The sequence below is a fragment of the Periplaneta americana genome, chromosome 14, assembly GCF_040183065.1.
Source record: "Periplaneta americana isolate PAMFEO1 chromosome 14, P.americana_PAMFEO1_priV1, whole genome shotgun sequence".
In the NCBI taxonomy this organism is placed as follows: Eukaryota; Metazoa; Arthropoda; class Insecta; order Blattodea; family Blattidae; genus Periplaneta; species Periplaneta americana.
The window spans coordinates 150684871-150709575 of NC_091130.1; the positions used below are offsets into that span (position 1 = coordinate 150684871).

At 31.0% G+C, this 24705-nt stretch overlaps 1 long non-coding RNA gene across 1 annotated transcript; it reads right to left on the reverse strand.

Annotated features, from left to right (window-relative positions):
• Positions 1-3011: 3011 nt before the first annotated feature.
• Positions 3012-11189, reverse strand: LOC138713852 (uncharacterized). The gene is made up of 2 exons (XR_011335998.1): positions 10717-11189; positions 3012-3946 (listed from the first exon to the last, which is right to left on the reverse strand). It is a non-coding gene; the product is annotated as an uncharacterized lncRNA (long non-coding RNA).
• Positions 11190-24705: the final 13516 nt, after the last annotated feature.

A 24705-nucleotide genomic window follows, 5' to 3' on the forward strand; every position in this document is an offset into this window, starting at 1 on the left:
AATCCCCCAAAACAAACGCAACTTCTAAGAGCGAGCTGGCGGCCAATGACCTTGAGACGGGCTGCATCAGCTGTATCACTGCTCACCCACGGTTCCCATCACGTGAACCTGGAGCTCGTATCACGTAACAGGGAGTGGTCATCTCATCTGGAGTGTGATGTACGAGGAAATTATTAGTTGACGGCTTCTTTGAAAGCCATCCGGAATTCGATCCCCGGCGGATATTGTGACAAAGTCCTGTTTTCTTCCTTCAAGCACTTGGATTTCCATTGCCATATCTCTTCCACTATTAATCTGTCATAAGGATTATATGCGGAGACAAAGAGGAAGGCAGAAAATAGGAAAGACTGGAGAATACTGGATTTGCATGATTGATATAAGGTCAAGTGGGGCTATTATGATACAAAAAATCATTTTTTTGCTGCAATTTTTCTATCAAAGCGTACACGAATTTGAAAAAATTAAATGACGTTCAACTTGAGACATATGAAGGATTTGGTGTTAAATTTATATTTTATTTTTAATAATGGATGAAATCATGAAATCCCTCATCATAGAACGTCTTTATACTCATCTTCCTATACTGTAGAAATACCTCGCCTCTGGAATTCGTTATCTAATGACGTCAGGGACTGCCGGACTTTATCACAATTCAAAATTAAATTGGAAAATTTTGTCTTAGTTAATATTTTTTAAATATTGCTAGAAGTATTGATTTGTGTTTTTTTTCTTTTTCTTTTTTAATCTAGATTGAAATTGCAAGTTTCTTGTTTATATTAGTTAATTAGTTAGGATACAATTAATTATGATACTTAATCACTCATTTAAAGTTTGTGTGACTGCAACCTGTGCATATTTTGGTGTGGCTTTACTTTGTTTATAGTGTTTTTTTCTCTCTCTTTTTATTTCATGTGTAGCTTTACTTTGTATATAGTGTATTTTTTTCTGTTTATTTCTATTATTGTATTTGTATTCCTGGTGTTGTGGAAGAGAAGGCCTTATGACCTTAACTACACCAGAATAAATAAATAAATAAATAAATAAATAAATAAATAAATGAATAAATTAATTAATTAAAACAAAATCAGTGTGTCATAATAGCCAGAATTAGGAAGTTGGTACCAAAACTGTTAAGTTGTGTGAGCTTTGACTCTATATCTACCGAATGAAAAGTAATAGTGCATCTCTCAGTATCTGTGAACTAGAACGACAAACATGTATAGCCGGGAGGTAACCAGACATGTGGTCCAATTGTCCACAGCTTAGAACAAGAAAATAATAAAAATAATAATTTGTAATTATAAACTTCATAACTCTCTCTCTCTCTCTCTCTGTACCTTAGTTTAACCTCTCCCTTTTAGGTTCACTTACACAACCCACGCCACAAGGGCCTTACAGGGCCGCGATCTGTCGGGAGAGGAATTAATCTATGGATCACATACATACTTTTTTGACCACACAAGGACATGGAGGGCCTCCCCGGATGAGGGATCAGCTCAATGCCAGGGCCACCTCCGATACAACACAAACATTTGAGACATTACACAGCATTCACTCACACATATGAACGGATAAAGGGAAGGATCGCCGTCCATGGCCGGACTTTCAAGAGGTACAACCCCGGTACTTGCCTGAAAATAACTGAGGAAACCATGAGAAACCTCAGTTAGGATTTCCGGCCCCTGGGATCGAACCCCGGACCTCCCGAATGCAAGGCAATTACACCGCTCGGTCTTCGTAACTCCCAAACTAAATTAATTTCACCCATACATATAAAATAATAAAGAAAGTATACAAAATTCTAGGCTCATAACAAATAACAATGAACATTTTCATTTATGTTCAGAAAAAAAATTAGGACCGGTTTTGCAAAACTTGCTAACTGCAAAATTTGCAAAATTGAGATTTTTATGGATTCTTTAACATAAGGCAGCCCTCTACATGATGTTCAAGGCACCTTATAAAATTGGATTATTTCTCTTCATTGTAGAGTGTCAAAATGTGATCGTTTTTTCAAAACTTGCTTTCTGCTTAGTGAGAGTTATAGCAAAAATTTGCTTACAATAGTGTTTTGTTTTCCTGTAAAATTTAGTTTTTTCAGTTAGTAAGTTTTGCAAAAACGATCCTCAATTGTACTCTGAAAATATTAGTTCTACGTGACAAGACGTTACTAAAGCAAATCTGAAATATGATACAATACTTCTTACTATTATCAGGTGAACAACTACTTTGTGAATCTAATAGTGTATCCCGTTTGTGGCACATAATATTAAACCCATAATTGTTTTCAAGAACATTTTTCATTTCTACTATAATGACAGCTAAGAAGTTGGTCTCGTAATTCTGAAGTTATGCCGCAACCGAATGCATAGCAGCACAAGATGTCAACGTACAACGTCAATGGCACCGGTGTCATTAGAAAGAACGGATCAAACAATTTCAGGTGATGTGTAAATCTATTTGTTGGCGAAACACAATAGATGGCACTATAAAAAAAGACACTGTTCCCGTTTTTTCGCTTGTCATTGTGGCATTGTTGGTGGAAGAATATTGTGTTAAACTGTGAATGTTTTCATTTCTACTCAGTGTGTATTCTGCAGAATTTAGAGAGTTATGGCGAACACATAGGAACATAGTTGATGTGTATTGGAATACCATAGCACACGGAGTATAGTGGGAGTTCAGCGTGTCTTCAGACGGGAGTTTCAACATGCGGCATCTACTGATAAGACGATTCTGAGAGGTAATTTCTCTAACATTATAGCTTATTTTATTTGATATTAATGTACATAAATAACCCATATACCCAATATTTTCCTGACTGCTGTGTGGAAAATATCGAGGAGGCACATTAAGTAGAGACTGGAGAGAGACGGGTGCATAGAAAACCACTTACACTTCTGTTTGCGTAGCACCACGAATGACGTTAGAGTATTTTTCTCTTTTGTACCTAGAATACAGACGTTTAACATGAAAAGAAGGAGAAGGAAGTGAAGAGAAACGGTTCTGTATTTATAAAGGAAGGTTGTCAAAATTTACATTTCTTATTTTAAAAAAAGTATTTAATAACTTATTACTTTGTAATACAAATAAATGCATAATTTTGTTATATATTTTTAACACAGTAAAAAAAAATCGTCCCAAATGCGACGCAACAAAAATTTAATTACCCTACATTACTCCTGAATTGAATTTATCATTCGTAAAACCACATGATTTCAATTATTTATGAAATATGTTAGCACATCTGCAAAAATAGCAATAAGTATTTTGTTCCTCTACAAGCTAATTTTGAGTTCTTCGGAAAATCATAAGTGAAGTTGTTTTGAGCGGTGCATTTTGAAAGCTACATTTCGTCAAAAACAAAATAAATATTAATTTGGAGAAAGAATATAGAAAATTCGTGAAAGAGTCATGAGAAATAATTATGATATGAAAATGAAGATGGATGTTGTGAAGACGTGAATAAGATGATATACGATATATGGATTATTTCGTTACTAAGAGACACTTTTGTTCCTTGTCAAACTTACATAACAAACATTTAGTTCAGAAGGTTTTCTTTAAAAAACAATCTAAGACTCAAGTGGTTTTACAAGTCCGACTGAATTGCATCAACTCTGAATGTCTTTGCTAGTGACCCGTATGTGCAGATGTTAAATAAAGTTCCATAGTTGATTTCAAACTGTGTTTGGGGTGTTGTTCTTCACCTCTTCACTGTCCACTCGTCTGGGCAAACCCTTGGTGTCCCACACATAGCCAGGGCCGAAGTACTCTTCAGGAAGAGAATGAAGTTCCGGGTCCAGCATAGTTTGATAAATTCCTTCGTGTTTCAATTCTACTGGAGGTAGCTCCTTTGTGATGTCGTTTTTGACCGGTGCTGCGTCAAGCACTCCCGCGGCAACCAGAAATATGAGGACAAACAGTGCTCCTGGCATGGTGTGAGCTGGAAATCAGAACATATTTAACAATTAGTAGCGTCACGGCATCGAAAAGATTTCCATCAACATCGGTTAGTGTAATAGCCGTTTAAATTTGGCATGTTTTATAAATGAAAACACTGTAATTAGAAACATGTTCAAAATATTTCTTTTTGTATAAATAGTTTCTTCGTAAAATGAGGAAGCTATAAGTAGTGTTGCATAATTTTTGCTCACAAGGGCACACAAAAATATCTGCGTTTTCATTCTTTGCAAAATTGGTAAGGAGAAACACTACTTTAACCAGAAGTACTGAAGCAATGTTGATGCGTTTGTTCCACTTCACTGTAAAGAGGTTTCGTTTTTTTTAATTCGAAATTGAAATTTATTGAAATTACAGAAAAATTTCATATATGCCTATACATATCTATATATAATTTGAACTGATAATGGAAATTACGGGAAAACGGCTGGACGGATTTTAATGAGTGACCCCTCATTTTGAAGCTTGGAACTCAAAGTTTTTCGGAAAAGTAGTACTTTTCAGTGAAATGTCAATTTTTAAACATAATTTTCCTATTTTACAAAATTCATCTGTCGTCAGTTTTGAGAACTAGCTAATAGCATTCACGGCCGACTTGATATTCCCTTCGTTTTTTTGTAAAGGAGCAGCGAAGCGAGCATCAAGTCGGCCGTCTTGCATTTCAGAATAAAACAAAACACATACTACAGTAAACAATATTACACGAAGGCCATGATCTGCAAGAATGCGGACATATTTAGAGCCCAAATTAAATTGGCTATTAAAAACTTAACTTACTAAAAATAATTTACAGGTTCGATTCTGTGGTGTGTAATTTTCTGGGTACAGCTGTGTATTGGATATTAAAAACTGCAAAACTTGAGGTGGTTTGATGACATTGTTACCATTAGAAATGAAATATTATTGTAGTATCAAGTGGGGTTGGGTCTTTTTCATATATTTAATGGCGGTGTGGTGTAGATATTCATATGCGTGGTTGTCTTCAGTATTGGGTCGAGAGAGAGTATCTTTCATTGTTATGGAAGCAAATAACTTTCCGAATGTCTGGTATTCTTCATTGAAAATAAATCTGAAAAAATGTTTATTTGAATGTCTAATGAACTTAGTTTGCAGCATTTGCTGCACAAGCCACTAGTTTAAATATAAATAAATAAATAAATAAATAAATAAATAAATAAATAAATAAATAAATAAATAAATAAATAAATAAATGTTATATATAATTTGCCCCAAAATAGCTCATGCTTGTGCTTGAGGAAGTAGCAGTCACATTATATAATAAGTAGGGTAAAGTTGCTTAATTCCGTGATATTCTTAATCTCGTGATACGTTTCTTAAATTGAATATCAGTCAAAGCTTTGCCGTTCGACAATAGCGCCAGACATCTTTCTCGAAGGAGTGCATCTTTCGCCTACTTTTGAGCAAGATACGCAATCCCGTGACATGCAGTGAAAAAAAAAAACTATCATGGAATTAGTGGTAGCACGGAATTAGGTAAATTTACCCTACTACGATTTAAGTGATATGATTAAATTTTTAAGTAAGAATTAAAAAAAAAAACTAGTTGAAAAATGGAAAATAAAGCATATACATACGAGTAAATTTGAATAATATACAGTTTCAATAAAAAATATGATAATATAAATTTTAATCATTTACAGAACATATCTCTATTAAGGTTACTTAATTCTAGATTTATTTTAATAAACTGATTGTATAATCTCGGTCCATAATATGAAAAATGAATTTTCCCAGATTTTGTTTGTATTTTGGTTCAAGTAAAAGAGGTAACCTGTTTCATGTAGTGTTATGAAGTGCTTCTATGCCATTTTTATACTATTACAACAATTTTTATGAAACAATTTCAACGGAATTATTGAAAAAGAAGTTATGACCTTCAACTTTTCGAAGAAAATTTCCCGTCCCTGCTCATTATTCTGTAACGGTCTTACTAATAAAAACTCTATATACAGACGTTTAACTGTCTTATACTTATACAATGAGTAGCTCGTTTATAAGTCGTGTGTAAATTCCTTACTAATAATCACTACATACGTCGTGTATAACAGTATAACTGTTACACAGCTACGTCATAGTTTCGTCATTACTTCGTTACGAAAGGTAATAGAATATCTGAGGTTCTTTATTGCATCCAGTAGAGCGCTCTAGTGTGGCGTGTTAAGTATCGATAGTACAACAGGCTCTAATCGATTACCACACTATATTTTGATCAAAGAGTACAAGCTACAGCAATATTATTCTAATTATTCTATGCTCTTTGGTTTGTTCTTCTGTGGTTACAAGTCAACCATCATCATAAAATAACAGTCGATACGAACAGCTGTTAGAGGGGCGACCATTTTTTCTATATATACTACGCTTAAACAAGGGGTTTCGTGTATATAACTACTGCAAAGCAATTCCCATTATATAGTTACAGCCTGTTTATACGTCCATAGCTTATTCATGGTTTATTAGTAAAGTTTTCTGTCTCAACTCTGCGTAAGTCTAGTATAAAAACTATACACGGTTTATTAGTAAGACTGTGGGTTTCGTGCATATAACTACTGCAAAGCAATTCCCATTATATAGTTACAGCCTGTTTATACGTCCATAGCTTATGCATGGTTTATTAGTAAAGTTTTCTGTCTCAACTCTGCGTAAGTCTCGTATAAAAACTATACACGGTTTATTAGTAAGACCGTAAGTAAACAATAGTGTAAGCGTTTTAAAACTATGTCTGAAAATGTTTTTTTTTCATTTACTTAATTTTAATACTTATTTATTTATTTATTTATTTATTTATTTATTTATTTATTTATTTATTTATTTATTTATTTATTTATTTATTTATTTGTGCTTGCATGTCTGTCTGTGTCGAATTAATAAAAACAGCTAATATTCGCACAATCAGTTCCTCTAGGGTGTCAACTGGGGTGACATACAGACACTCGTCACATGCCCTGAAACTGTACTATGGGCGTTAAGTCGGGCGATCGCGCTGGCTACGTATGAAGTCCCTCTCTTCCAATCCATGGCGACAAAATGACAAGTCCCAGCAGATGATAACCGACAATTCCACCCCAAACGTTTACGGTAAATCTTTGCTGGTGATAGACCTAAAATTTCGAGAGTCCAACAGTCACTGCTACGACATTTTAAGGAAGACAATTTGAATATCTTCTGTAACCTGTCCGAAAGTGTACTTGAAGACTTAAATGAATGATTCATTTCTAAATTGTGTGTGTGTGTCTAATGCCTACCCACTTCACTTTACGTGATTCTCGTTCCGCATACTGCGTATAGATGGCAGGACTGTGACCCATTTTCAAATTGCAATGACATTAAAACTTGTCTTTTCTTCGATGTTGCATAACTCCTAAATGACGCTTCATAGAACATGTGTTATTTCACGAGAAATGATCCTTATTGGGAGATCTATCACTCCTCAGAGTTTGTCTTAGAGATCCTGAATCACTTTGTATCCTATGGACAGAAATGTTAAGTATTACTTAGAATACAAAAATTACGCAGACGTGTAAGAAAATATTTTCTTTTATCCATAATAAACTGAATAGGATAAAAAAAACTTCTTACAATGTACGCTAGAAAAACTATTAGTGCAAACACTAGTTATGCCCTATTTTGAATATTGTGACTCTCTACTCACTGACTTAAGTGTTAATCTCAGTCATATACTCCAGCGTGTTCATAATGTATGTGTACGTTTTATTTGCAACATTCATCGATCTGATCATGTAACACCGTCGCTGAAAATGTTATAATGGCATCGACTGACTATGAGTGGGCAAATAACCTTCCATTCCTTGTCCTTCCTGTTCTATAAAGGGGTTAGTTAAAAGTCCCGCACCACCTAAATAACTTTTGAAGCATGTGGTTCAGTGACATGAAACTTGGTATGTGGGGATAACCATATACTAAGAACTCAATAATGGCATTACCGAGTTTTTTCTACTTCCAGTTTAACCGGAAGTAACTCCAACTCTCTTATTTTAAATGTAGCACTCAATATATATTTTTTATTTTTGAATAAAGCTCATCAAGAGCTTTTCAAAAAGTACCCACACTTGATACTTCTGTACAAATTCAGCGTTGCTAAATAAAAATGGATGTGGTGCAAGATATTTCTAAAGCCTGGTTAAATCATTCCTTAAATGGTTTCTATGATCGAGTGACACATTGTAAAGCAGCTGAGGGCTACCAATTTGAACACATAATTTAGAAGGTGAGCTAGCTTTGTTTTGTTTTTGTTAAGGAAGGAGTATTTTATTATTTTAATATTCGATACACTTTTCTGTTTTCTTGACTTAGCAACACTGAATTTGTACAGAAGTATCAAGTGTGGGTACTTTTTGAAAAGATCTTAATGAGTACTGTTCAAAAATAAAATAATATATTGGGTGTTCCATTTAAAATAAGGGAGTTGAAGTTACTTCCGGTTAAACTGGAAGTAGAAAAAACCCGGTAATACCATTATTGAGTTCTTAGTATAAGTTTATCCCCACATACCAAGTTTCATGTCACTGAACCGTATGCTTCAAAAGTTATTTAGGTGGTGGGGACTTTTAACTAACCCTGTATATTGAGTACATCCTCACCAACATATTTATCAAATCGTTTCACTTGAGTTTCTGATTTACACAACTTTCACAACCGCTCCCCTGTTCTTACAATTTCTTCACACAGCACTACACTATAATCTTTCTCTTTCACAGTTTCACTTGCTAAAGTTTCGAATTCCCTCGCCTCTCTATCAGAGATCGCTGGGAGCTGTCGATATTAAAAAAATAAATTTAAAATTCATCTATTAAACAGTCAAAAACCTCACTATTATTAAATGTAAAATATTACTTATCTACTTCCACTTTTATCTCGTTTCTGTATTAATTTTGCTATTTATGTGTAATTACCAGGCTTAATATAGCTAATTACTTACTTATGGCTTTTAAAGAACCCGTAGATTCATTCCTGCCTCACATAAGCCCGCCATTGGTCTCTACCTGAGCAAGATTAATCCAGTCCCTGCCATCATATCCCAACTCCCTCAAATCTATTTTAATATTATCCTCCCATATACTTTCGGCATCCCTAAAGGTCTTTTTCTCTCCGATCTCCCAACTAACACTCTATATGCATTTCTGGATTCACCCATACGTACTACATGCCCTGCCCATCTCAAACGTCTGGATTTAATGTTCCTAATTATGTCAAATGAAGAATACAATTCGTGCAGTTCTGTGTTGTGTAACTTTCTCCATTCTCCTGTGACTTCATCCCTTTGAGCCCAAATATTTTCCTAAGCACCTTATTCTCTGCTCCTCTCTCAAAGTGAGAGTCCAAGTTTCACAACCATAAAGAACAATCGGTAATACAACTGTTTTATAAATTCTAACTTTCATATATTTTGAAAGCAGACTGGATGACAAAAGCTTCTCAACCGAATAATAACATGCACTTTCCATATTTACTCTGCGTTTAATTTTCTCCCAGGTTTCACTTATACAGACGTGGACAAATTATTAGACTAAATTAATTATATGTGCAACAAAGCTGTATTTATCGGCAGAAATAATGAACAAAAATGTATTTTGCACAGATATAATGAACAGAAAATTGAGTCTGGTGGTTATTAATATTTTGTGAACATTCCCTTATTCTTTATTAACACGTTGATTTTGTCAGGGATGCTGGAAACCAAAGTTTGACACTTTCTTTGAATATCAGCATCATTTAGCCAGATATCAGACAGTGCTTAAATGAGTCCATGTTTTGTTGTAAGCGTCTTTCTGTTCACTTTGTGCTTCAGTATAGATCACAGATTTTCAATTTCGTTCATGTCCGGTCTTCTTGCAGGCCATGGGAGAATATCTTCTGCAGTATAAAATTAAAATACCAGTAGTACCAACACAGCCAGACCAAGTATACTTAACAATTAGAAAAATATACCTGAAGATGTAAACAATCATATTTACAACAATAGAGACTCTGTGAATTATACTGATAGTTGATATGACGAATTATATTATGTTTACAAGAAAACGTTTTAGTCTAATAATTTGTCCACGTCTGTATTATTGTTATTGTTGCTGCAAGATATTTGAATTTTTCAATCTCTTCAAAGGAATAAATTTCGAATTTTTATATTTCCATTTCATACTATGTTCTTGTTACGAGTCATAATCATATACTTTGTCTTTGAATGTAGGTAATAACTGAATAATATTAATTACTTCTTATTTTTAGCTTCTATTTTTATATTATTTTGATGTACCGAAGTACATTACGTGCAGAGACTCCGCGTCATCATATGATGAAAGATAAGTGGAAAGGAGTAAAATTCTCTCCGGCACCGGGATTTGAACCCTGATTTTCAGCTCTACGTGCTGACGCTCCATCCACTAAGCTACACCGGATTCCCATCCCGATGCCGGATTTTTAGGTTAAACGCTTTACTTGAATCTTTTTATGTCATTACTCTCTTGTACACTCATTTTACTGTATACATTCTAGTTTATTATAATTATTACATTTTTTGTAGTTAGTTCTGTTTAAGTGGAAGAATAAGTCTGAAGGCCTGAACTTTACCAGACGAATAAATAAATCTAAATTCTAAATCAATACCTAAGATGAAATATGATATTCAAAAGTTTAGGAACCACTGATATAATTATAGTAGCCTACTGTAACTACAATAAATGCTGCCTTTGTCTCCAAGTGGGCTGCAGTACTCACGTGTAATGTCTCGCAGTCGAAGCTACTTGGCGTCTTCTCGATATCTGAAGTCAGTCTCAGACTGCGTGCCATTATATACAAACAGGTTCGCGTCCTCTGATATCGTCACTTTTTCTGCTCACAGACACGAACAGGTATGCCACGAACAACAAAATGGCGTTGTGTTAGTCACTGCTGATCCCATACTTAGTAATTACGTTCTCAGATTCTCGGGAATCCCTGTCATTACATCCATGAGCGTGTCTGAACCCAAATCTCTGACCTGGAGTAGAGAAATTGTTTTCTGGGAACTGCCATACGTTGATGTCAGAATGAGTTGTAGTCAGGGGTAAAAACTTCTGCCATCTCCGGCCTTAAAACTCTGTTTACAAGAACTCGAATTTTGGTATTACCGCAAGGAATTAAGTATTTGTTAATTTACTCCAGAATAACTTTGATTAGTCAAAGACTAGCAGAAGGTAACTTTGAAGGAAAATAACCTGGTCTTCCAAGTTGAGACTTGATGAGTAGACCAGCTCACTATCATCGAAAAAACTATAAAAAAACATAAATGCTTAAAACCTTAGTAGACATTTGATCTCTAAAAACTTGAAGTAAATCATAAGCCTTACCTTTGGGCAACCGAAAATAATTTTATACGGCGATTAGCAAGAATTTCGGACGGGAGAAGAGTTGTGAGCAGAAGAAGATATCAGATGATAGACGACAATATATATATTAAGGGTGTTTGAGAATAATGTTCTTAGGAAAATATTTGGGGCTAAGAGGGATGAAGTTACAGGAGAATGGAGAAAGTTACACAACGCAGAGCTGCACGCATTGTATTCTTCACCTGACATAATTAGGCACATAAAATCCAGACGTTTGAGATGGGCAGGACATGTAGCACGTATGGGCGAATCCAGAAATGTATATAGAGTGTTAGTTGGGAGGCCGGAGGGAAAAAGACCTTTGGGGAGGCCAAGACTTAGGTGGGAAGGTAATATTAAAATGGATTTGAGGGAGGTGGGATATGATGATAGAGACTGGATTAATCTTGCTCAGGATAGGGACCAATGGCGGGCTTATGTGAGGGCGGCAATGAACCTCCGGGTTCCTTAAAAGCCAGTAAGTAAGTAAGTAAGTAGACCTAAGTATGTTTCATATGCGGAGACTAAGAGGAAGGCAGAAAATAGGAAAAATTGCACAATGCTGGCTTTGCAGTGGAAGACCTGGTCTTGGACAGAAAATTATGGATTAATATAATGTGGATGACATATTTTGACTCCTACAGTATATACAGGGTGATTCAAGAGTAGCTTATTTCCGAAGATATTCGAGCAAGAAATGTCATATAGACTAAACATTTGTCCTAATTTCAAAATTTTCAAAGTTATATTAATTTGAAGTTGTTAGTAAAATATCTTCTTTCTTTAGCTTTAAAACTAAACAAATACTATAAATAGAGAATGAACTATTCAGAAGTGTCATTTCTTTAATTCCCTAGTGTTCTGAAGCTAAAAATGTGTTGTGAATTGCTTTGTACAGATTTTGTTTCTCAATTTTTAACTAAAAATGGCATCATTCTTACGCACTTATCACAAAAATTGTTACAAATCATACGACTTTGGGAACTTGATTCTTTACAGTTTAATTATGCATCCCAATGTACAATCTTGAAGAATTTACAAGAGTGGCGTGATTTGTAACAATTTCTATGATAAATGCGTAAGAAAATATAATTTTGTAGTTAAAAATCTATAAAAAAATTTTGTACATAGCAACTATGTAATTCCCAACACATTTTTAGCTTCAGAATACTAGCTAATTAAAGAAATTATACTCCTGAAGAGTTCATTCTTTATGTGTAATTTTCTTTTACCCTTAAAACTCAAGAATAATTGTATTTTACAAACAACTTCAAATTAGTGTAATTCTGAAAATATTGAGATTAGAACAAATGTTTATATGACTTTCTTTCTTTAGAATGTCTTTGGAAATAAGCTCCGTAAGGAGCGGTAAATCCTCGTGAATCATCCTGTATATTAGAAAATGTAGGCCTAATATACAGTGTTGCCTATATGTATCACTAGCATAGTATTTCCGAGTATCACTACACATTTAAACGTATCATGTTTTGAAGTATTACGAAAATAAAGCACGAAAATATAATATGTTGTTGATAATTAGAGGTCTGTGTAGCCCAAATAATTTCTGAGATTAATTTTTTGTTTTTGTTTTATTTTGTTTTTTTTTTTTTGACAACCAATAGTAGGGCTAAGCCCCAAATTTTCAACAAAACATAATCTTTTCATACTTTATTTTAGTAAAACTTTACATCATTCATACGTTGAAAGCTACAGGGGCACTGAAAACCAGTGTGTAATAGACTGGAGTACGTGAATTTGTTGGCAATACTGCATTGACACCCCTGCAGTACAGCGTACGCTACGTTGATACTTATGGCAGTATCACTTGCGAAATACCCATTGTTCTCCAGTGTTGCTTCTAGTGAAATGAATAATCATTCTGAATAATAATAAAAAACTCGTTTATAAATCTCAAGGTCGACGTTTCCATCTTGTAATCTTAGAATGGAAATAGAAATATAATAAAGAAAATAAAAAGGAATGAATGAAGACAACAGAAGAATATAAATTACCTTTTCAACTAATAGAAGGGAGATAAACTGTCTGTCGTGTTGACCGCAGAGATGGTTTAAGAAAGTCAACGCAAGCCATTCTATCGTTACAGCTTTGTTTATTCTGTAAATTATCTTTCTGTTAGCTGTTTTGTTGAGTTAACAGCCGGTTAGCTTAGTTGATATAGCAATTGGCTAGGGACTGGAAGGTTCCTGGTTCAGTCACAGGTAATAGCAGGATCCCTGACAGAAAGTAAAACTGACTAACACATGTTATAGCCTATATTTGAAACACGTAAATAACTCTGTCCCTGGATAAGGGTGTTCTAGGCAAATTTTGCTGGTTCTTTCGTACCTACGTCAAAATCTATCTCTGCTGAAAGAACCGTAGTCCTTGTGAGGGGAAAAAGAGAGATTTTTTCCTTCACCCGTTCACCATTACTTCCAGTGCGTCCTTCATTAGGCAGTTGCTTTAATCCAGTGACCCAACCAATTCCTTTTTCTCTTCCTGATCAATTTCAACATCATTATTTCTTCATCCACTCTTTCCAACATAGCTTCATTTCTTATTGTGTTTGTCCATTTCACACGCTCCATTCTTATCCATACCCACATTTCAAATGTTTCAATAACAATAAATAATTTTGCACACTTTTCATACACTGACAATCAGATTTTCATATCAGATACAGGAGACGATTTACAAATTTCGTATCTTAGGAATACAATCTTTATTTAACCAGACTAGCAGATTTAAGGAAAGCAAAACTGGCTTATCTGAGAGCGTAAAATAGCCTAATAGTAATAAAATCCGCCTGTGATAACAGATGACCGTATAGGTCCGGAAAACAATTTAAAAAATGTATTTATAGAATAGAGAGAAAAATCAATATAGTAGGTAGCAATCATAGTGCAATATGCAATTTAGAAAGTCAAAAAAATTAAACTTTATGTAAATGATTATGTAAAATGCCTATAGATTCTTTAAGATATTTAAACAAATATTTTAAATATCTTGAGATGTCGTATCATATTGTTTTAAAATGTCAGTAGTATATTTATACGCCGATCCTCGGGCACCAAAAAGCAAATCCCTCATCTCCCATGAGTAATCAATTGCATTATATCTCTCACTCAAGTGAGACAATAGTCGTAAGAATACAACAAAAATATTTTATAGTTTTCATAACAAGTTAACATATTTATTGTTTTCAAATTTATTTATTTATTTACTATTTATTTAGTTATTTATCTGTTTATTTTATTTACTTTTTCATTTATCCAATTCATTTATTTTGTTATTCATTTTATTTACTTAATTACTTAATTCATTAACCTATCTCTTTATTTATTTAATTCATTCAATTTATTCCAGTTATTTAAATTGTTTATTTAATTATTTAATTTTATTTACTAATTTAACGTATTTATTTATTTCTTTATTTATTTAATTATTTATGTAAATAATTTATTTATTTATTTAATTAGTTATTAATGTATTTAATTTATTAATTTATGTACTCAGTTAATTAATTAATCAATTTAGTTATTTATTTAATTACTTAATACATTTATTTATTTATTTAATGATTTGTTTATTTATTTATCTATTTACTTATTTGTTTAATTTATGGAATTTATTTAATTTATATATTTATTTAGTAATTTATTTGATTAATTAATTTTAAGGAATTAATTAATTAAATTATTTATTTGTTTATTCAGGTCTATTTATTTAATACTTTATTTATTCTATCTATTTATTTTATTTATTTAATTTATATAATTCAAGTAATTTATTTACATTATTGAAATTATTTTAAATACATTTTAATTAGTATATTATTTTAATTAATTAATTAATATTAATTTATTTGTTTATTTATTTTATTTAGCTATTTACGGGTACTTATTTATTTTATTTTGTTATTTATTTCATTTCTTTAGTTAGTAATTTGTGTATTTATTTATTTAGTTGATTTATATATATATATTTATTTGTTTATTTATTTATTTCCGCCCATCTTTCAGACTCCACTCTGCGCTTATGTAGTCAGTTTAGACATCCTTATTAATTTGATAATGACGTCAGGTATATTAAACGCTGGTGGATTATGACGCGTCCACATCACGGACAGGTTTCCGCTGATGACGTCACAACGCTCAAGGAGTTCCGAACTTTTTTCCTTAAAACAAGAAAGCTGCCGGAATAGCTCACTTATCTCATTCTACAATTAAATTTTAATGTTGCTTAGACACCGCATCTTCTGAATAAATCTAGGAACACTCATTTCAATTAGGGATACATTTCTTAAGCGGATTAATACCCCTTCTCCTCTGATTAACCTCTGTTTCAGATTGAATCTGCATTTCACACTACATCATGAAGTGGAATTACACAACTTACGCTTAGCTGGCTGACGCATCCATGTTCATTTGTTTTTATATTTTCAAGGATTATGTGCATCTCAGTATTTCCTCCAAGAAACAACCCACCCACCGTCTCTTTATATATATTCAATTCCAACAATAACGTTGACGTATTAATTAACAAATGAATATTGTATTTTTATACTTCTTTCTTTCAGTGATTTATAATTTTTTACAAGGAGGGCCGTGTTAAGAAGAGTTGCTGTGGATCTATGATATCGGTATCAGATGGATCTGGGAAAGAAAGATTCAGTTCAAACGCTTTTTAACTTGTGAAAGATTAACGAAAAGAATAACTAAATTTTAATTTAACAAAAAAGTATTATTAGTATACACAAATGGGTGTAATTAGTGAATGCAGAAAGTATAGAGACAAAAATAGTTAATTTAACTAGTTTGGTTTTAAGGCACTTCACTGTGGTATTAATTTCCAAATGAATCCAATTCTCTGTAATTATATATCATTATACATAATTTCAAACAACTCATTGACGTCATACTGATGTGTGAATCGTTTAGACTATCAATAGCATTGTTGTCTGCAGACAAGGCCTCATGGAATGAGGAAGCGATTATGAAGTAGAAGACTCTGTCTTGTTGAATTTAAAAGTGTGGAATATGAAGACAGAAATAAAAAGAAATATAATATCAAAACTTTTCTTATTTCAAATGTCAGACATCCTTACAATCCCAACCTTGCTCATAATAAGTCACGAACGGCATTAACGTTTCACACAATAATTGTAGAATTTCGATGAATCCCCTATCATTTTTAATATCTCGATAATAAATTAAATGTTAAATCCCAAATTTCTCCGCTGTGCATATGAAGGGAAGGCATATATCACTGTCCATACTGATTCGTCCGTCGGACGGGGACGTTAAGCCTGGCGGCCCCCTGGTGCTATTCGACAGTAGTAGGCTACGTGCCGGCACCGGTTTCCCCTTCTCCCTTTCTCACCTTCATCATCATCCTCACCCATTCCTTACACTACACTTACACGAACACTTAACATACACTCACCCTAGTGCACTACATAACTCTTCACAGATACACATCATGCATAACGTGGCCCGCCGAAGTGGTGTGCAATTTGAAAATGGGTAACAGTCCTGCCATCTATCCGCAGTATGCGGAACCCGAATCACGGGAAGTGAAGTGTGTAGGCATTAGATACACACTTACTTACATACATACTTACTTACTTACTTATTTACTTACTTACTTACTGGCTTTTAAGGAACCCGGAGGTTCATTGCCGCCCTCACATAAGTCCGCCATCGGTGCCTATCCTGAGCAAGACCAATCCATTCTCTACCATCATATCCCACCTCCCTCAAATCCATTTTAATATTATCTTCACATCTACGTCTCGGCCTTCCCATAGGTCTTTTTCCCTCTGGCCTCCCAGCCAATACTCTATATGCATTTCTGGATTCGCCCATACGTGCTACATGCCCTGCCCATCTGAAACGTCTGGATTTAATGTTCCTAATTATGTCAGGTGAAGAATGCAATGCGTGCAGTTCTGCATAGTGTAACTTTCTCCATTCTCCTGTAACTTCATCCCTCTTAGCCCCAAACGTTTTCCTAAGCACCTTATTCTCAAACACCCTTAACCTATGTTCCTCTCTCAAAGTGAGAGTCCAAGTTTCACAACCATACAGTACAACCGGTAATATAGATACACACATAATAAATTATTAGCGTAGTATTATTCAGAATATACCATTGGATTGCTAGATAATATTTTCATATAAAGCAATTACTCATAAACTTTTAACATGGATACTAGAAGCATCATTCGAATTCTTGATGTTTGTGATGGTAGAGGTGGTGGTGGTGGTGGTGGTGGTGGTGGTGGTGGTGGTGGTGGTATATCAACGTGCATTTCGTAGTGGATTTTTAATGAATATCTCAGAAACTTGTTTTTGTCGCTTAGCCTCTTTGGAAAGAAAGCTCTTCAGCGTGCAAAAGATGTCACTTATTTTCTGTTGTAAGAGCCTACCCTATGTTTCAAAAGTAATGCTTAACTGCAATTTAAAATATAATAAGGGAGTTTTAGACAAAACCCTAGAGAAATCAAACCTTATATTTAGAAAGGAACATTTTTGCGGGGAAAAATATTCTTCAGATTATTGTTATGCGTATTATGAAGTCTCGAGAACATTTTTAAATAGCACTTTATAGTTTTTTAATGTGTTCTGAAAGAGCATAATCTAGTATTTCTAGCGATGTGGAAGAGAAGGTCTGAGGGGAAATAAATAAATAGATAAATAAAGAGATGAATAAATAAATAAATATACATATACATATATAAATAAATAGACAAATAAAGAAATAAATAAATAGATAAAGAAATAAATAAATAGATAAATAAAATAATAAATAGATGAATAAATAAATAGATAAATAAGTAAATAAATAAATAGATAAAGAAAGAAATAAATAAATAGATAAATAAAGAAATAAGTAAATAAACGAATAAATAAATAGATAAATAAATAAATAAATAAATAAATAAGTGAATAAATAAATAAATAAATAGATAAATAAAGAGATGAATAAATAAATAAATAAATATACATATACATATATAAATAAATAGACAAATAAAGAAATAAATAAATAGATAAATAAAATAATAAATAGATAAACAAATAAATAGATAAATAAATAAATAAATATATAAATAAAATAATAAATAGATAAATAAATAAATAGATAAATAAAGAAATAAATAAATAAATAGATAAATAAAGAAATAAATAAATAGATAAATAAAGAAATAAGTGAATAAACAAATAAATAAATAGATAAATAAAGAAATAAATAGATAAATAAATAAATAAGTAAATAAACGAATAAATAAATAGATAAATAAATAAATAAATAAGTGAATAAATAAACAAATAAATAGATAAATAAATATATATATAAATAAATATGTAAATAAATAGATAAATAAATAAATAGATAAATTAATAAATGAATAGATAAATAAATAAATAAATAGTTAAATAAATAAATAAATAATTAAGTAGATAAATAAAGAAATAAATAAATAGTTAAATGAATAGATAGATAAATAAATAAATAGATAAATAAGTAAATAAATAGATAAATTAATTAATAAATAGATAAATAAATAAAGAGGTAAATAAATAAGTAAATATATAAATAAATAGATAAATAAGTAAATAGATAAATAAATAAGTAAGTAAATTAATTAATTAATTAATACATAAATAAATAAAAATACAGAAAATAATTTTTTTTTTTCTTACAATTTCATTTGTTTTGTGCAGAATTACTACTGCAATATTTACAGTGGTGGTGGTGTTGGTGGTGGTGGTGGTGGTGGTGTTGGTGGTGGTGGTGACGATGTTATGGTTTCATTTATTTTATTTATAATTTATTTATTTACAAATGTACAGAAAAATTTCTTGTTTTAGTATTAAATCTGTAACTGAAACACTGTGTTATGTTTGGTACGGGATGAAAGCTAGGGGAGAGTCGGGTAGTATCAGACATCGGGTAATATCGGACAGTGCGTTTCTTTCATCTACCACCATATGGTAGTACCTGAATGACATGGTTACTTTTCGCTATGCGACATCACAGAAACGTAACCATGTCAATCAGATACTGTCATCGTGTGGTAGATGAAAGAAACTCACTGTCCGATATTACCGGATATCCGATACAACCCGACTCTCCCCTAAACCTTAATAATTTAGTTAATATCAGTTAAATAACACTATACTCGTAAAACAAATTTAAACTCTTTGTCGCTCACAGAAATGAAAATAATTATTACTCGTAGTTAATTATCATAGGCTGATTTCAAATCTAAAAGTCCTTTTTTGTCCATCACGTAAGAGATTTTTCTGAGGACGTATTCCATTTTTCGCAACATTTCGAGTGTCGTTGTGTATTTTACAGGAGAGCGAAAAAAAAACATTTTAATAACTTGATAACGAACAAATATCTCGATTTGTTAATTTTTTTACGTACGAGGTTTCTGTTCAACACCATCGATTTGAGAGACTTTCAAACTCCTTATTGCAAGGAGTTTTCCTTCCCTATAAAGAGTAGCCTATCAGTTTAAAAACCACGCGGTAAGTTCTCTTCTGAGAGTAGCCTACACTAAGTGCGACACACATTATGGACACGCACTGCACTTTTGAGGTCTGACGTGCAGTAAAAGCTGATGTAATGCCGTAATTTGTAGAACAGCAAAATTGCTTTCGAGCACCATTTAAGCAGTGTCATAAAAATTTCATAAGTACTACTCATTGTAAGCTTCATTACAACCTTGCGAATCATCGCAATGAGTCGAAGGACAAACGAGTGGACTTCGTTTGTTTCCTCATTCTTTAATATTTAAATGAGTCATATACCGCACTTCCGATGTGTTTTGTTCAGCTTGAAGTCAGGTGCAATACTTGCAGTGGCGTTGAAGTAGCGACGTCTTTATGCCAAGTTCTAGAGTCTGTTCCTAATTAATTGTAATTAAATTTCTTTCATGTCTGAGACCTACCCAGCATCGTGATGAATTTTGGGAGCTACGATACGTAAAGAAATCCTGTTTCACAAATCAGCTAAAACACCTTTCCTCTGTACTGGTTGGATGATCCATTTCCGTAATGTGTGGATTATTGTGTCTTGTGATGTAGAAGAAATCATTTTCAGCAACAGACGTAGAAGTCTTACACAGAAAGATTTTACAGGGACTCTCTTTTACACAGTTTTTTAAGTAACACATAATTACAATTGAAATTCAAAGAAGGGATATTTTGGACAGAAAATTCAAACACGCCAGACCTCATTATTTAGAAACGAATATTACGTGGCAGCAAAATATTTTTGCGACTATTGCTATGCGAGTTATCATCGACAACATTTGAAATAGAACCGTAAGGTTTTTTTTATATCTGAGAGAGCATCTTTTTTATGTAATACTCTTCATTTCTTTTATAGAGAAGCACTATGGTTATGATTACTAGCCTATGGTAACAATATATATTATTTTGTTAGTCATTTATTTTAAAGAGAAGCACTATGGTTATGATTACTATGGTAACAATATATTATTTTGTTAGTCATTTCTTTTATAGAGAAGCACTATGGTTATGACGCAAATCTAGTCTTTCAGGTAAAGCTTCCTGTAAAGCAGATTTGAATAATTTCAAGGGAAAAATTTTTCCGGGGCCGGGTATCGATCCCGGAACAATTTTTCTCATGAAATTATTCACTATGGTTATGGTTACTATGGTAACAATTTTATTGTTTATATATTATTTTGTTAGTCAGTTCTTTTATATAGAAGCACAATGGTTATGATTACTATAGTAAAAATATATTATTTTGTTAGTCATTTCTTTTATAGAGAAGCACTATGGTTATGGTTACTGTGGTAACAATATATTATTTTGTTAGTCATTTCTTTTATATGGTTATGGTTACTATGGTAACAATTTTATTGTTTATATATTATTTTGTTAGTCATTTCTTTTATAGAGAAGCACTATGGTTATGGTTACTGTGGTAACAATATATTATTTTGTTAGTCATTTCTTTTATATGGTTATGGTTACTATGGTAACAATTTTATTGTTTATATATTATTTTGTTAGTCATTTCTTTTATAGAGAAGCACTATGGTTATGGTTACTGTGGTAACAATGTATTATTTTGTTAGTCATTTCTTTTATATGGTTATGGTTACTATGGTAACAATTTTATTGTTTATATATTATTTTGTTAGTCATTTCTTTTATAGAGAAGCACTATGGTTATGGTTACTGTGGTAACAATTTTATTGTTTATATATCATTTTGTTAGTCAGTTCTTTTATATAGAAGCACAATGGTTATGATTACTATGGTAACAATATATTATTTTGTTAGTTATTTCTTTTATAGAGAATAACTATGGTTATGGTTACTATGGTAACAATATATTATTTTGTTAGTTATTTCTTTTATAGAGAAGAACTACGGTTATGGTTACTATGGTAACAATTTTATTGTATATATATTATTTTGTTAGTCAGTTCTTTTATATAGAAGCACAATGGTTATGATTACTATGGTAAAAATATATTATTTTGTTAGTCATTTCTTTTATAGAGAAGCACTATGGTTATGGTTACTGTGGTAACAATATATTATTTTGTTAGTCATTTCTTTTATAGAGAAGCACTATGGTTATGGTTACTATGGTAACAATTTTATTGTTTGTATATTATTTTGTTAGTCAGTTCTTTTATATTGAAGCACAATGGTTATGATTACTATGGTAACAATATATTATTTTGTTAGTCATTTCTTTTATAGAGAAGAACTATGGTTATGGTTACTATGGTAAAAATATATATTATTTTGTTAGTTATTTCTTTTATAGAGAAGCACTATGGTTATGGTTACTACGGTAACAATTTTATTGTTTATATATTATTTTCTTAGTCATTTCTTTTATAGAGAAGCACTATGGTTATGGTTACTATGGTAACAATATATTATTTTGTTAGTCATTTTTTTATAGAGAAGCACTATGGTTATGGTTACTATGGTAACAATTTTATTGTTTATATATTATTTTCTTAGTCATTTCTTTTTATAGAGAAACACTATGGTTATGGTTACTATGGTAACAATATATTATTTGGTAGTTATTTCTTTTATAGAGAAGAACTATGGTTATGGTTACTATGGTAACAATATATTATTTTGTTAGTTATTTCTTTTATAGAGAAGCACTATGGTTATGGTTACTACGGTAACAATTTTATTGTTTATATATTATTTTCTTAGTCATTTCTTTTATAGAGAAGCACTATGGTTATGGTTACTATGGTAACAATATATTATTTTGTTAGTTATTTCATTTATAGAGAAGAACTATGGTTATGGTTACTATGGTAACAATATATTATTTTGTTAGTTATTTCTTTTATAGAGAAGCACTATGGTTATGGTTACTATGGTAACAATTTTATTGTTTACATATTATTTTCTTAGTCATTTCTTTTATAGAGAAGCACTATGGTTATGGTTACTATGGTAACAATATATTATTTTGTTAGTTATTTCATTTATAGAGAAGAACTATGGTTATGGTTACTATGGTAACAATATATTATTTTGTTAGTTATTTCTTTTATAGAGAAGAACTATGGTTATGGTTACTATGGTAACAATATATTATTTTGTTAGTCATTTATTTTATAGAGAAGAACTATGATTATGGTTACTATGGTAAAAATATATTATTTTGTTAATTATTTCTTTTATAGAGAAGAACTATGGTTATGGTTACTGTGGTAACAATATATTATTTTGTTAGTCATTTATTTTATAGAGAAGAACTATGATTATGGTTACTATGGTAAAAATATATTATTTTGTTAATTATTTCTTTTATAGAGAAGAACTATGGTTATGGTTACTATGGTAACAATATATTATTTTGATAGTTATTTCTTTAATAGAGAAGAACTATGGTTATGGTTACTATGGTAAAAATATATTATTTTGTTAATTATTTCTTTTATAGAGAAGAACTGTGGTTATGGTTACTATGGTAACAATATATTATTTTGTTAATTATTTCTTTTATAGAGAAGAACTATGGTTATGGTTACTATGGTAACAATATATTACTTTGTTAGTCATCTCTTTTATAGAGAAGCACTATGGTTATGGCTACTATGGTAACAATTTTATTGTTTATATACGCGTATTATTTTGTTAGTCTCTTCATTACGGAAGCAGTTTTAATGATGAAATCAACATGGAACAAGATGTGCTTAATATATAATGAGAGAATTAAGATCCTGGTCATGACAGGATTTGGTGACAGAAGACGTACACAAGTGATGTGCAAACTTTTTAACGAAACTCATCCAAATCGACCACCATTTCTCAGTCAACTGTAAGTGGAATAAAGCGAAATTCAGAGAATATCAACATGTGAGACATAAAAAGATAATTTTCTGTTGAGAGTATATTGTTTATGTTGATTTCGTCAATTAAACTGCTTCTATTGTATAATACAGGGATAACAAAATAAATACCAACATTAAAATATTGCAGTAGTAATTCTGCACAAAACAAATGAAATTGCACAAAAAAATTTATTTACTGTATTTTTATTTATTTATGTAATAATTAATTAATTAATTTACTTACTTATTTATTTATTTATCTATTTACTTATTTATCTATTTATTTATCTATTTACTTATTTATTTATCTATTTATTTATCTATTTATTAATTTATTTATCCATTTATTTACTTATTTATCTATTTATTTATTTATCTATTTATTCATTTAACTATTTATTTATTTCTTTATTTATCTATTTATTTATTTATTTAACTATTTATTTATCTATTTATTTATTAATTTATCTATTTATTTATTAATTTATCTATTTATTTATTTATCTATTTATTTATTTATCTATTTATTTGTTTATCTATTCACTTATTTATTTATTTATTTATCTATTTATTTATTCGATTATTTATTTATTTATCTATTTATTTATTTACTTATTTATCTATTTATTTATTTACTTATTTATTTCTTTCTTTATTTATCTATCTATTTATTATTTTATTTATCTATTTATTTATTTCTTTATTTGTCTATTTATTTATATATGTATATGTATATTTATTTATTTATTCATCTCTTTATTTATCTATTTATTTATTTATTTATTTATTTATTTAACTATTTATTTATTTATTTATTTATCTATTTATTTATTAATTTATCTATTTATTTATTTATTTATCTATTTATTTATTAATTTATCTATTTATTTATTTATTTATCTATTTATTTATTAATTTATCTATTTATTTATTTATCTATTTATTTATTTATCTATTTATTTATTTATCTATTTATTTGTTTATCTA